Source organism: Sinohyriopsis cumingii, chromosome 12, assembly GCF_028554795.1.
Source record: "Sinohyriopsis cumingii isolate HCF-2022 chromosome 12, ASM2855479v2, whole genome shotgun sequence".
Taxonomy (NCBI): Eukaryota; Metazoa; Mollusca; class Bivalvia; order Unionida; family Unionidae; genus Sinohyriopsis; species Sinohyriopsis cumingii.
In genome coordinates this window covers 83,810,450-83,826,475 of record NC_142972.1, presented here as the reverse complement: position 1 = coordinate 83,826,475, position 16,026 = coordinate 83,810,450, and positions in this window count along the sequence as shown.

Genomic DNA, 16,026 nt, shown 5'->3' with positions numbered 1-16,026 from the left:
GTGATGGAAATCTTATATTGGGCACCCTGATACACACACTTTAAGTTTACAGTGGAAGAACAGCAATGTATGAAAACGAATACGTATTTTTATTTTCATATCGTTATGTTGTTTTCATTCGTATCCGCAGGAGTGTTTCCGGGTGTGGGAGTGGGTCAAAGCTAAACTCAAAGGTAAAAACGGCTTCCAGCAATATATGCAATGCAAAATGGAATTTTTAAAGGGTGGGGGAGCAGTTACACTCTTCCTCCTACTCCACGGACGACCATACTTGTTTGACATAATACCAATTAAATAATTAACTCGAACATTCCCGATACAGGGTCAATTTTTTTTGGCGATTTCCCCTATCTTCATTTTAAAAAAAAAACTTAACTTCCTCCCCGTCCCCCCCCCCCCCCCCGAGCCGTTCTCCCGTCTCTTCCATGAATGTTACATTCAACTGAGATTAACGTTTCCTTCATCTCAGTATGACCAATCGTCTATGGAATAGCATTAGAGCGTGATACTCTTTCGCAAAACAAATTACAACATTACATTCACAAACAAAAGGTCGTAATTTAAGAACAAGACCTTTATTTCAGTGACTGACAGCTAACAACTTAGTAGAAATCAATGCATCTAGAAGTGAGCACACAATTTTAAATTGTATTAAGCTCTCCACTGAATCTTGCAATCAGTGAGGTTAAACTTGTGATTTAAACATGGTATTGACGAGCGTCATGGACACACTGTCACGTGTGCATGCAAAGGTGAGATGTGGCTGTTATAATCAGAACAGTTGCGCTATCTCAGATGGGTTGTTCAGCAGCAAGAAAGGTCGGTTGTCTACGAAGAGTGGAGTTCGCAACCGCACCAGTTGCTACTCAAAGCCAGTTGCACGTTTATAAGCATGCGCAGCGATCCCTCGCATTTCCGAAATAGAAAAAGTTGAATGCAACAGTAATGAAGTCCAACCATGTCCAATGTAAAATGAAGATCCATATTTTGTAATGGCCTGACCGTACATCAATCTTAACTACGAACTCTGAGTTTATACGATATTGTGCCGCACCTTTCACATATTTTGTATTTCCCTCAGAATAATACAGGAATGCAGATTTCACAGGTAACTGGACTAGTTTGGCTTGCCATTATCATTGGTCTTTAATTGGTCGATCTATGTAATCCAAATTAATTAGTCAGTGTCGTCATTCACACACAGTAAAGCCACTCCCATAACAGCTGATTTTTGGCGAACTTCCGCCTGAATTGCAGTGACTGGTTTGTACCAATCAACTTTATGTATGTCTCAAAACTGACAATATTTTTTCGCTCAGTTATCTACGTATCGAAAAGCGGCTTCACTTGATTATGTACGTATCAAAGAACTGCTTCACTCAGTTATCTACGTATCATAGAGGGGCTTCACTCAATTATCTACGTATCATAGAGGGGCTTCACTCAATCATGTTCTTGTCAAAGAGCGGCTTCACTCAGTTATATACGTATCAGAGAGCAGTTCCACTAAATCATCTCTATATCAAAGAGCGGTGTCACTCAATTTTGTACGTACCAAAGAGCTGCTTGATGACAATGGTTTCGTACTATTTGGAGACAATACTTCTATATTGTTTTTACTAGGATGGTTCATCCGTGCAGTTAAGGATGAAAAGATAGGAAAGGATTTTACATTTAAGTAAATACATTAACCCGACGTAGACAGACAGACCGGAAGCCAAAAAGACAAAAATAATGTCAAACTGAATGATGGATGAACAAATTGACGAGCAATCAGCCAACCTACAACTGAAAGTGAGTGTTGAGTATTTACAATGGTGTGGGTGTAATTTTTGGAACTGGAAAATGGTAGGAGTTCTTTCTTTCTTTCTTTCTTTTCGTTGCTGCACACCCAAAACTAACAGCAGGATAAATGTATGCGTGTCATGATATGGTATGATCACCTGTGTAATTATGTAGGGAGAGTGATTAGATATCAATGGAATATAGATAATCATATTGACTAAAGATGCACCATAGCTCTCTGTCAAGTGGAAAATAATACTTTTGTAGTGATTGTTTTTGTTTCGTTTGCTTGTTTTTAATCAGTTCATAATAAACTTTGTTACTCGTGATAGATTTACCGAATGAATTTAAGTATATCTAACGTGACATAATTATTTATAGTATTTGAGTATTGCCTTGCCCCCGCGTGGTGTTTATGTTAAATGGGTACTTGTCACCACTTAAGTCATTAGTCTATCAGAAAACAGCAACTATCCACCCTTGAAACTAGTCTCCAATCCAATTAAATCCGCAAACCACGACAGTTCCTATCGATTCAGTGTTACATCAAAGGGGTTACAGACTAATTTCCACAGTTTTGTCATCAGTGACAAGGTTGCATTTATCCTCTTGTACAGAAAGTTAGGAAAAGAATATGGGAATATAAAGTCAATACATGCAAAAGAAGCTGGGAAAGAAAGATAACACCAGTAGTAAATATTACATGCTTCACTTATATAAGCCTTCGTCGTGTAGCACAGGACACAAATATACGACGTATAAAATTCATAGGCTATGCGCCATACGCGCTGATTTTGTCAGATTTACTGTGCCCCTGGTAGAATTTGTGACAATAGTCGAGTTGTTTAGAGATTTGGTCAAAAAAGAATACCCCTTCAACCAATAGTTGTAGGCTCAAGAGTAAGCCGCGGTAGCGAATGTTCTTTTCCCCAAAGCTTACTGAAAAATGTACTTTGAAAGATATACAAGAAAAACCATTTATTGTTCTTACCTACCTGCGTGGCTTTAAGCAGTAAAAATAGATGTTTGAATCATAACAAAATAGATTTGTGTTAGCACAAAATCAAGTTCTTATTTTTCGTTAGGAGAAATTAATAAATTTTGACTCAAGCAAGGAAGAAAAAAAAGGAAGGAAGAAAATCAGTTGCTGTCTTGACCATGACTGTGTTAATGATTTCTTTCACCATTACGTAAATTTTACTTAGAACTTTCGGATTAGGAATTGCTATAATTAATCACTTAAAGGGAGAAGTACCCTTAAACCGTTATCTTTGCAAAATTTAACATAGGTATAAGCATACAAGTTGTTTTCTTTCTAATTTAACCTCAGAAGATGTCATGTTTGATCGAATTCGACTACCATGGCTCGTATTTAATAGGCTGCACTGTAATTTGTTACAGTAAATGTCAAGAAAATCAAGAAAAGAACAACTAGCTTCGGATCGTTGCAGTTATGTTTTGCCTGTAAATATCGTAGCTTTACACAGCTACATTGGTTGTGCCCATTTAAAAGTTGTAAATCTTGTTTAATAATGTCATTATTGTGTGACCTGGTAACTGATATTTTTGGGCAAAGAGATTTCTTTAAACTAAAAAGAAAGACATAAAATCGTTAAAAGCGAATTCCTATAACAATGTAATTGTTGTCAAACACTTTATAATTACGGAAGGCAAATGGTTCAAACACTGGGAACGAAAGGTATGCTCAGCTATTGGTCTTTAATTATTTTAATTATACGCGTGCGTTTGAATGCTTATTGCTGCAGATTGATCATTGTATTGATCACATTTACTAAATGTGGGTGTCAATTAACTCTGCAATTCTTTTAAAACTTACGTGGGAGGGGGTAAATTATGTGCAAAAACCATAGATGTTTCTGAAAAGAAGGAGACCTACTCGATAAATTGATTGAAGTGACGATATCATGTAGCGAAATAGTATAAAGTACGATATTAAATGAACACTGGCCTTTGAAAATGATGATTTTGAATTCTTCTGTCAATTTGTATTGCCTTCTTCAATGGGATATTTTGTATCCAATAGCTACTGATATCAGGAGAAAATAATAACAAAACATTCAGTGCAAGCAACAACTAAAAATACATTAATTTGAACAGCACCGCTAAAAATGCCACTTCATGAATATTTTCAACATTACCTTCGCTAGACTGAAGAAGTCCGCGGGATCTTTTCAAATTGAAGCTTATTTTTGGCCAAGTACTATATGCAACTAGTGGTGATAGAACAGTCAGGACCATTTTCTCAAATTAGCACGAACTGACAACCACCTCAGAGCTGATTGTGGGGTGGGGGTAATTCGCTGAATTAGCAGCTTCGCAACATACTAATACAATTATGATATGTCAAATTTTTTCACCAATATTTTTTAACTTTAGATGACTGCTTTTTGGAATAATTATCTGAGCTACCGTCTGAAGTCCTTGGTTATATTACGACAGAACAAGTGTAAGTTATAAATAAATAAATAAATATCACGTACTCTATTCGCGAAATCTCAAAATGAATACGTCCCTTTTCGAGTGTTATCAATTATTCTAAATATTTTTTTCTAAATTTCTAGACATACATGCATACATACATACATACATACATAGATAGATAGATGTGAAAAAAGCATCATATTTTTCATGTAGCTTACCAGTCAAACACCTCTTCGACTTCTTATCCTGAATCTGATAACGGTGTATTAATAAATAGAATAATAAATACTCCTTCTGACCTATGTCGTAAAGGCTATTTACCTCCTTCCGACCTATGTCGTAAACGCTATTTACTTTTCAAATTTAAGTTTCGCAGTGGTCACAGATATCGTAAGATGTCAACAGCTCCAAGAGACGTTTCTTCTCTGTATAACTTACTTGGTTAATGGCACGGAAATATCGCGGCGCGCCAGTGGCCGTCATAAATCTATGTAAGCTTCACTGCAGGTATTGAATTATTGCTTATATATTAGTAGAATGGAATTAATACTTGCAGAGAAATTATGCAAAATACCTTAGACTAGCTTGCTTAGTCCGATTTTTATGCAAAAATCTATTTTAAGGATACATGTAAATAAAGATCCATGGCTGCATAGGGAGTTTTAAAATGAATGTTGACAAATTTAGGTACCTCAAGAAAAATCAGTAATTGCACACATTTTATTGATTGTCTACATATTTTATCAAAGGAGAGGGATTAGCTGAAATAATAAACCGTTTGTCAATTTAATCAGTTCCACCACACGCTGGGAAACATTGTCTGCTACCCTCTAATTTATCTTATCGATCTCCCACCAATTATTAATTTGTTACAGGTCAAATGATTTTGCAAGAAACAAATCGGTACAGTTTACAAGAAACTGAACCTAAACCGTCGTCGCATGCCACGGGAGACAACTGACAACGCTCCTGTATCACTCATGGCAGGTTATGTGGAGATTTCCTCCTTGCACATCAATATGCATAAACCCACTTAACCAGTCATTGCAAGCGCGAGTTAAATCTGCCTGACATTGCGACCTACAACGACCTTTCTGACTATTTGAATGAGCGAATGAAAGTTTCTCTTTCAAGCACTATCGATAAAACGGAGAGTGTTGGCGATTATTGCATTATTTTGTTGATGACGTATTTTCAAAATGCGAAGTTTATATTATATGCAATTTTATTGATGAATTACGTAAATGCATTCTTCATTTACAGGCTTTGTTATTAGATTATTTATTCAGAAGTCAGATTGTTGTGTCAAACCTAGTTCTGAAATTAGAAATTAGTACAATAAAATACACAGAAAATCAATTAAAATTGTCTTGTATTTACCGGTATAGTTTCAAGTAACGATAACAATACCGACCTAACGGGAATAAAATCTAAAAGTAAAATTGTGTATGATATAAAATATAATGGATCATCACAAATGAGAGAGAGAGAGAGAGAGAGAGAGAGAGAGAGAGAGCACGACTTTACTTCAATAGATGAACTACCGTCAAACATATCAATAGTGCACTACAAAAACTGAATTATGATGTCCACTATAATTGAATTCTTCATTATCCCAATCCATTGTTTTAGTATGAAGGTGCACATACATAAGAGCACTGTTGTCAAATGTTGAAACGTAATAATGGAATTGACAGCAAAAATGTAATCGATCAAATACATATTGAAATAAATTTGGAGCATGGGCATTTGTTTACATCACTCGTTTTAAGGATTTCTTATATGTTTGTGATTATTTGATTATGGGAAATATTCCTCAGACCGAAATAATTAGCCAAATACTAATAGCAAACGTTACTGGGTGAAGTATTAGTGAGTGTCCATGATGCCATGGCTTACTTTTGATGAATTCAGGTCAGAGCCTTATGAACGTCCCTATCGCTCAATAGTCCCTATTAAAAAAAATCTAATTGTGTATATTGACTGTGTTTCTCTAGGTACAGTATTTATGACTGGAGACTGGTAAATTACACATTGAAATAAATAAGAAGGGAATGTTCCGTTACTTGCGAAATGTGGCTTAAAACCATGATTTGACTGGCCTAAGGTGGGGTAGTAAAATTAGTTCCCTGTGTTAGGTGGAACAGTAGTATAGTTTTCCGGCGTGAAATGCTGACGGTGCGTTACGAGAAGTTAATGAAGAGAAACCATGCAGTTGTGCGTTTGATAGACAATTGGGAACTTGTGAGATATGTGGTCTTGTATTAATCAGAGTAATAGTATTTATAGAATGGACACTCTGGACTTTACAGTTTACAACAGTAGTTGTACAGAGGTCTTCGGAATTAGGGGAAACTTATGACTTCTAGCGGAATCGTGCCAGGGTTTGACATCTGACATTGAGAGCTGCCTGAGACATCACATTCCCTATATAGATGCGCTAGCGTTTGTGCGCAGTGAATCAATGCAACAAAGTTTTCAAACATGACGGAAACTAAAAATATGTTGAATTGGGGTGCACCGGCAGTGGAGACGAGAAGCGATGGCACAGCAGCGGTTACTGAAGTCAACACAGTCTTACTTCCAGTAGAGACCGATTTTAATTGCGATTTAGGGGATTTTCTCTCTTCTTCGCAAGAATTTGTTCCGGTACCAGCACCTTCGTACCTTCTTCTTTACCACACAACGAGGATTTTAAACAGAGACAGAAGGAAGAATTGGAGAAATTTTTACAGCAGCAGAAAGAAGCAGAACAAGCTTTCCTCCTTCAGCAGCACCAGCAAGAACAAGAGGCAAGAAGAAGGAAACGACAGGAAGAAGCAGCAACAGAGAAGAAACAAGGTCAATGAGAGAAGGAGGACAGTGAAAAAATGTATCAGACTTCTTTATTATGACCCAAGAGGAAAAGACCTTCCAGAGCCAAACAACCCAACCCTGTTACTACAAACAACCAACGGTCCTTTTCAGGGCCACTCATCTTTCTCTAAAACAGACAGCATTCATTTTGCCCAAATCAATTAAACGCAAAATCCCTTTTTTGCCCATCATGTACGTCTGTGAGTGAGTACGTGAGTGTAGGTCCATATTCTAAACTATCAAGACCAAAAGACAATTACGTTTTCTGTCTGGTCTATTCTGTTACAAATTTTACAATCCAATTCACAAAACAACTATTTGAAAAGATCATAGACTTCTTCTGTGTGTTTGTTCACTCTGTCTGTTTTTGTTGTTGAATTTCTTCACTTTCACGGGTTTTTTCTCCTCTTCTTCCTCACTTTCTCATCGTCTTCTTTTCTTCTCTTTCTTCTCTTTCTGGACGAGTCTAGGTTTTTCCTTTTGGGAGAGTACCTCTTCTTCCTGTTCTGAACCCCTCTCTTCGTCTTTCTCATGTTGTCTTTCACGGCATTTGAAGACCAATGTTCTTTCTCTTGACAATGGCAACAGATATCTTGACTTGTATCTCTTCTGACACCTGTCTTGCTTTTTTACGGTCTGGACATACTTTCTTATGACACCTCGCAAAACTCTGATCAGAAGTTCGATCTGTGTGGACTCTTCAATCGTTCTGGTCGGTTTGACAGTGAAAATACTACTGGAAGGGAAGACACTGACCCTTTATATAGGTAAGACACTGGTCTGACATGGACATAGGGTACCGTGGCGTTTAAAATGTAGTCATTTGACCTTTTTGCAATCGAGGTGAAACGATTGCATTATTTCGTGGACAAAGGAGAAGAACGTAATAGGCAGAAACCTGATTTATGGCCTCGCACAGTAGTTGAAGTCCTGGCTCAAATTCATGCCAGTTATTTTGAAGATGACATGAGTGAGCCGGAAAAAAGATCCAGAGAGTCTACACCCAACCAAAGTCCACCATTAACTCCTCAAACATACTATTACATTCGAGAGACGGAAAAGCGCTCCTCTAGAAAATTTAGAACTACGGCTTACATGAACACGGTGAGGTTTAAAGATTTCAAGTCCGAAGTACCGTTGGATAAAGCAGAGGTGTTTATCACTGAGGCCTAGGATTCTTTGTTAACCACACTGAAACGGCAACGTGAAGCCAAAGAAGATGATCGCTTGAGAATTTTCATTCATCACGCCAGTTTGAAGTCCCCCGTTTGGATCGAGTTTAGCAGCTCGTCAGAGATGACACCTTCCAAAGTCATCGACAAGATTCAACACATGCAACAATCCAACAACAAGTTGCACATCACTGATCGAAAAGCGACACTGTTCATGACCCACGTGTCTCTTCACCAAGGGACAGGACGCAAAAAGGTGTTATTGGTGGACGACCTTCGCAGCACCAAAAATAGTCTCGTCAGAATTAACAACCCTCAAGAAAAGATGTGTTTAGCCCGTGAATCGTGAGACGAACGTATGCCGACAAGAACGAAACAGTAGAATGGAAAAGAGCCTGGAAAACTATTCAACAACGAAAAGAAGCAGAACTCATGTTAAAGCAAGCTAGGCTATCCCCTCCCCCCCCCCCCCCGCGGCATTCCTGAAAATTGCTTGACGTCTTGGGCCCACGCCACACCTTGAAAGTACACCCTCAAGAAGTGCGTGGACCTCTGTTGTTACGAGGCAAAGATTTCAATGACGGAAAATACATTCACGATTATCATCACGGTGCCATTACCAGTTTCGCCGCATTCCTGTGATACGATCATTGCTGTGAGAAATGTGACTATGGCTATAACAATCGAGAGCAGCATAAGCATTGTGGATCAAAATGTGAGGGATGCTTGTCCTCGCAATCCTTTCTTGACGAAGGACAAGAACGGATGCATTGCCCAGCTTGAAAAAGAAAAAAGGGAAACCAGACGTGAAAAAAGGAAAAGAAGAGAAAAAGCCATCCCATTACCACCCCCACTACCACCACTACTCTCGACTTCTATTCCCGTGGCACGTCAGACACGTAAAGCTTTTTCCAAACCACCATCCAAAGTAGCATCAGCAAAAAGTGGGTGACTTATTAAAAAATAGAAAATGTGTTAGCCAGCATTTACTAAGATCCATCTAATCCTGCCGGTTATGGAGGGGTTCAGAAATTGTATCGTGCTGCCAAAACTCGACTGAAAAGTCTCCGTTTACCTCAAGTGCATCGATGGTTACAAGAACAAGCCAGTACACTTTACACAAACCAGTTTGACGAGTGGAGGGCATTGATCATCAATGGCAAACCGATTTAGTCGATGTCTCTCATTTGGCCACCTTCAATCAAGGCTACAAATACTTGTTTTGTGTCATCGATGTCTTTTCCAAATTTGAGTTGTGCTATTGACTTCCAAATCGAGCAATGAGTTAGTGCGAACCCTCCTCCAGCTGGTGTTGAAACAAACTGGGCGTCACCCTCTTCGATGGCAAACCGAAAAAGGCACCGAATTTCTGAAACAACCTTTCCGAAAGAATTGACCGTTTTTTGAGCGTCTATTTGGTACGTCCCCGACGCTGGCTGTCCCCAAGAAAGGTGGAATGTTGACAGCAGGAGATTGGGTGCACATTGGCAAAACCAAAGGCACTTTCGACGAACGTTGCTTACCCAACTGGACCACCGAATTGTTTCGTATCACTGGACGAGTGGCTGGCCGTCATCCTGCCATTTTACTTGCCCGAGTTATCCGCGTGAATAAAGAAGAAGACAAAGTATACGACGTCGAAAGCAATCTCGAACGAAGAACAGTAAAAGTGTCAAAGAAGTCAAAGTCCATTGGAAAGGATATTCTCCCAGTTTTTATTCTTATATCGACGATTCGCAATCATTGACTATGAAAAGAAGCGATCATCATGCCCTTCAACACAGACACAGGTGCACTGTGACCACCCCTTCACCCACTTCTTCTCTGTAAAATCCACAAAAGCTACCCTTGGGGGTGTGGGTGTGGTGTGGTGTGGAGAACGTGTGCCTAAACACGGATCGTCTTTTTCTGCCAAATCTTTGTGGTGTATTGTGCCACCGGTGCTTCCATTTCCTATTTGAGTTTGCAACAAAGAGACAAAAAATTGTCCCCAATCCTTCCTGAAATACTCCTCGAACGGGAACAATTGGAGTCTTGTGTCCAACGTCAGTCACCACTCCAACAATAACCACAACAGCAATTTTCTTTTGGACACTCGTCTGACTTTGAGAGACCCCTCGGACAGCCGAAGAACTCTGGAGTTATGAACAACAACAACCAATTTCACTTAACGTTACACAGTGACAATTCCATGGATGTGTTTCTCAACACTACTTTCTGATGTTACACGCCCATATAACCTCTGGCCATCCAATTCGATCACGATGTCCATTGGGAGGTGGCTTTGGTAGAAGTTATTTAGCTAGACAAATCAAAAACATCACTTAAACTCGAAACACTTTCCAGATCAGATCCTGAATGTTTTGTTGCAGGAAGAGATGAACAAAATCGGATTTTCAGATGGTACAAAGTCAGCAAGCAATCCATTATTAAGCATCAGTACTGTGCAACTTTCGTCAAGCTATTATGTGAGCGGTGAACATTTGGTGGACACAGTTGCTGACAGGTTCGAGGCAGCGTTTGGCAAAGCCCTAAACAGAGACAAAAAAGTGTTAAGATAAAGTGACTCGTCGCCTATTGATGAGATTTCAGGATAGCGAAACGTTTTCCATCACGTTTAATGGTAGTATGTTTGATATTTTGGGTGGACATTCACAGATGGTAGCACAGAATCTGAGCCCAAGATCAACAGCAATATGGAGTTTTACAGGGCTTTTAGATCCCCTGTAGAACTGAACGAGGGATTCAATTTTATGTTTGTATACTCCGATGTGGCGGAGTACAACGTCGTGGGACACACATGCGTACCGTTACTGCGTGTCATTCCTTTCAAGGTGGATTCTACCACGGTCACTGACGAGGAAGGTGGAAACACCTGTCATGTTCACCGCGACTTTGTATATCCTCACTATTTGCCCGTCAGTAAGTCGTATTTCGACAATTTCTACACTGCTATAAAACAAGATCTGGGACAAAATATTCCATTCTCCAAAGGAAAAGACACGACGAAATCGATTCTCTAACGAGTGGTAAGTCATGTATCCAGTGTACCGAGGAGTCGCTTGACACCGAGGACATGGTTTAGGAGAAATGTTGAACTTGGTCTTTCGTTTCGTGGTCCCGTTTTGAAACCGACGGTGACACGATGATAACACGCCTTGAAAGATGTCGCATTGTCGCACGGTAAAGAATTTCCCCAAAATGTCATCATCGACAAACAAAACCATAAAGAAGCTTTCTTGAGAGCAGCCAAAAATGTCTTGATTCAAACGGGTAAAGAGATTTTGGGTCAGCGAGAAACTCCTTTAAATGCCCTAGACTCTGCTGAGTCAGGCCTTCCTGGTTCCCTGACGCCACAGCAAGGACAAAGCAGAACGAGACGACGAAGATACCCTTCCAGAGGACTTCGCACTCATAAACTATAAAGATTAAGAAAAGAATAAGTGCTCGAGACTTAGACGTTTTTGATTATTAACAATATCACAGAGAGAAAGAGAGAAAGAAAGCAAGAAAATGATGCACCGAGAGTCTTGCGCTTGTTCCAAGTCGGAACTGGATCTGTTTGCCATGCCGCCCATCATGATGACGATGCAAGAATCCCAATGGGTCGAATCTCCTCTTTGACAGTATCAGCTCACAACGAGTTTGAAATCAAAGGACAGCCCGGAGATTACATCGATCTGAACAGTTGTTACTTGTATTTAAAAGTCAAAGTGAACGAAACGGATGGTAGCGATCTAGACGCCGATGAGGCAGTAGCTCCGTCAACAATTTCAAACATTCCTTGTTCAGCGAAGTGGATTTGTACTTGAATAACAAACTGGTCAGCATCAGCATGGATATTTACCCTTATCGAGCGTGCCTGGAAAATCTCTTGAGGTACGGAAAGGAAGCCAAAAACACTCAGCTGGATGCATGCATGGTATGGAAACCTGACAGAACGGGCAAGTTCGATGATATGGCAGATAAAGATTGCACCAAAAACGGATTCGACGCAAGTCAAAAGAAAATTGCTGGAAGCCAAAGTTTAGTACTGATGGACCGCTTACATTTGGACATGTGGTTACAAGAGAACTATTTGCTATACGGGCTTGAATGTTCGCCTGAGACTGAATCTGAGCAGTAGCACTTTCCATTTGATGGCTGGTTCTACCGATTACAAAACCTACATCGAGGAAACCAGATTATATGTGCGACGCGTGGAAGTGTTACCTAAATTGGGAAATGACATTAGTCACACTTTAAGTAGAACGACCGTCAAGTATCCGATACGACGCGAGGAAGTGAAAACCTTCACCATTGCCACTGGATTCCGATCCAAGATCGAAGATCATCTGTTCCAAGGACATTTAACCAAGCGGTTAATCGTTGGTATCGTTAGCAATGCAGTCTTCAACGAAGCCCACAATCAAACTCCTTTCGAGATTCAGCACTACGACGTGTCCAAGATGGAGCCAGTCGCGATGGCAAAACCTTGTGTACCAGACCCTTCAAACCTGATTTTAGTGCCAAGATGAATTACTTGAGATCGTACTCATCCATGTTCGAGGCCACCGGGCAGTCACGGACCAACACCAGTCATGGCATTACGTACGTGGATTATGCAGGAGGCTATGCCTTGTGGGCTTTTGATTTCACTTCAGACCAAGGCAGAGACGACGTACATTTCCACCTTATAAAATCAGGACAGATTTGTGTGGAACTTCAGTTTTCTAAAGCTCTACCTGAGATGGTGAACGTCGTCCTGTATTCCGCATTCAATAATACCATATAAATCAACAGTTTGAGAGAAGTCATTCTAGACTATTAACAACTATGGAAGATTGTTATCCCTCTTTGAATGGGAAGAATCTATGAAAATGGAATGGGAGGATACCGTGAAAACAGAACCCAAAGACAAAGACGAAAATGATGTGGTGGTCATGTCCAGATGGCCAGAACAAGAACAACATTTTGTCTCCTATTTGCCAAGCACATGGCGGATACAATTTCGGAATTGAGCAAGAAAGATTGATATGGATGTAAAAACGACCATCGCAGTCAAATTCAACAATATAAATGTCTAATGATGAGTCAAGAAGACAAATTAGACGAGTATCTGGAGGACGCTTGGGGCCTCATCTTGGAAGAAGCAGTGTTCATCAGTGGTATAAAGACCTGCGTGATCATTCCTCCCTCCACCGACTGCTCTGGAGAGCCGTCGCATCTAAGCTCTCTTGGCCCAGAGTACGAAGACAAAGCTAATAGACGTTCACTTGTCAGAGATTTTCAGGCAAAAAGTCAGGATTGAATTGATGACTTCTCATTACCTGTGATCAATTCCCCTTGACGCTAAACGTTCCCAGAGTGATCTGAAAAGTTTTGTCACTAAACGTTCCCATGGTCTTTTTGGCTGTGATTTCCATTGACGCTAAGGTATCCCCATTACTACTGTCATGCGATTAAACTTTATCCTAGTTTTCAATGTTCAGACAATTATAATCCGACAGGTTGTTTTAATTTATCCCAGGAGATATTACTGCATATTTCTACCAGAATATGCTACTATATCGTTAAAATGCTTGACGTATGCTTCATTAGTTCAAAAGCAAACACACTTTAGGACAAGGTGAGATTAACGTGACTGTAATGGCAGCCCAAGCTATTACACGAATTAACCCAACGAAAGTACATGGTAACTAATTTTGTAGACAGCATAATTCTCGTTGACTGCTTTTTCCTTACAGAAATATGGATTTGTTAGCTGCATTTAAAAATAATGGTTACAAAGAAATCAACTTTTAAACTTTAAAATTTGTTTTAAATGCTTATGCCTGAGTTTGCTGTTACATTTCAACTCAAACGAACGTAAACGTTTTTAAATGTCTTAATACTTTTTATTGAGTCAGTGAAAGCAATGTTTAGTGATTATTGGACGCACATCATAAACAGTGTGTAATTTTACTTGTATCATTTTCAAATTTTTGGTGCCTAAAACTGTAACAACCGCCATGAACAATGCCTGGCTATAAGTATTTGGGTGTCCAAGGCTGTAACAGCCGCCTGGAAACTATACCTGGCTATAAGCGTTTGGGTGTCCAAGGCTGTAACAGCCGCCTGGAAACTATACCTGGCTATAAGCGTTTGGGTGTCCAAGGCTGTAACAGCCGCCTGGAAACTATACCTGGCTATAAGCGTTTGGGTGCCTAAGGCTGTAACAATCTCCCGGAGCAATGCCTGATTACAAGTATTTTCTAATCAGAAGCAAATAAAATTACGAAAATTATTACATAAGTAATAAAGTATACATAACTGCATAAAAATGTATGAAATTGTACTTAATATATTAATATAACTGTCATGTAATGGATGTTAACTCTCCTTTTCGTTTGATAAGTATTACACATACTAATCTCTTTGTACTATATTACGTTCAATTTCTCAGGTGGCCTAATTGGTAGAGAGTCCGCCTCGGATGCGGGGGGTTGCGGGTTCGAAACCCGGCGAGTCATACAAAAGTCTTATAACAGTGGTACTAGCAGCTGCCTCGCTAGGCTCTCAGCATTAAAGGGTTAGTGTTATGACTGGTCGGCCTGGTATCAGGATAATGTGAGTTGTTTGGACATCATGCTACATGTCTGCGGCAGGTTGCCCCAGTACTAGACATGGCGATAAATTGCCACACTGCAGACATTGTAGCGATCTGACTAAAATAAAAATTAAGGCTACGTTAAAATCCAAATCACACACACATGCACACGCATCAGTCTTGTTATATACAAGTGTCTTATTTACCTTTGGTTGCTTGTGCTTGCATAACTTCTGTATGTTTGTGTGGGCTTGCATAACTTATGTATGTTTGTGTGCTTGCATAACTTCTGTATGTTTGTATGTGCTTGCATAACTTCTGTATGCTTGTGTGCTTGCATAACTTCTGTATGTTTGTGTGTGTTTGCATAACTTCTGTATGTTTGTGTGTGCTTGCATAATGTCTGTATGTTTGTGTGCTTGCATAACGTCTGCATGTTTGTATGCTTGCATAACGTCTGTATGTGTGTTTGCATAACGTCTGTATGTTTGTGTGCTTGCATAACTTCTGTATGTTTGTGTGCTTGCAAAACGTCTGTATACTTTAGTAATTGCATAACATATGTATGTGTGTCTGCTTGCATAACTTTTGTATGTTTGTGTGCTTGCATAACTTCTGTATGTTTGTTTACTTGCATAACTTCTGTATGCTTGTGTACCTGCATAACGTTTGTATGTTTGTGTGCTTGCATAACTTCTGTATGTTTATGTGCTTGCATAACTTCTGTATGTTTGTGTGTGCTTGCATAACTTCTGTATGTTTGTGTGTTTGCATAACGTCTGTATGTTTGTGTGCTTGCATAATTTTTGTATCCTTGTGTGCTTGCATAACGTCTGTATGTTTGTGTGCCTGCATAACGTCTGTATGTTTGTGTGCTTGCATAATTTCTGTATCCTTGTGTGCTTGAATAACGTCTGCATGTTTGTGTGCCTGCATAACGTCTGTATGTTTGTGTGCTTGCATTACGTCTGTATGTTTGTGTGCTTGCATAACATCTGTATGTGTGTTTGCATAACGTCTGTATGTTTGTGTGCTTGCATAACGTCTGTATGTTTGTGTGCTTGCATAACTTCTGTATGTTTGTGTGTGCTTGCATAACTTATGTATGTTTGTGTATGCTTGCATAACGTCTGTTTGTGTGTGTGTGCTTGCATAACTTCTGTATGTTTGTGTGTGCTTGCATAACTTCTGTATGTTTGTGTA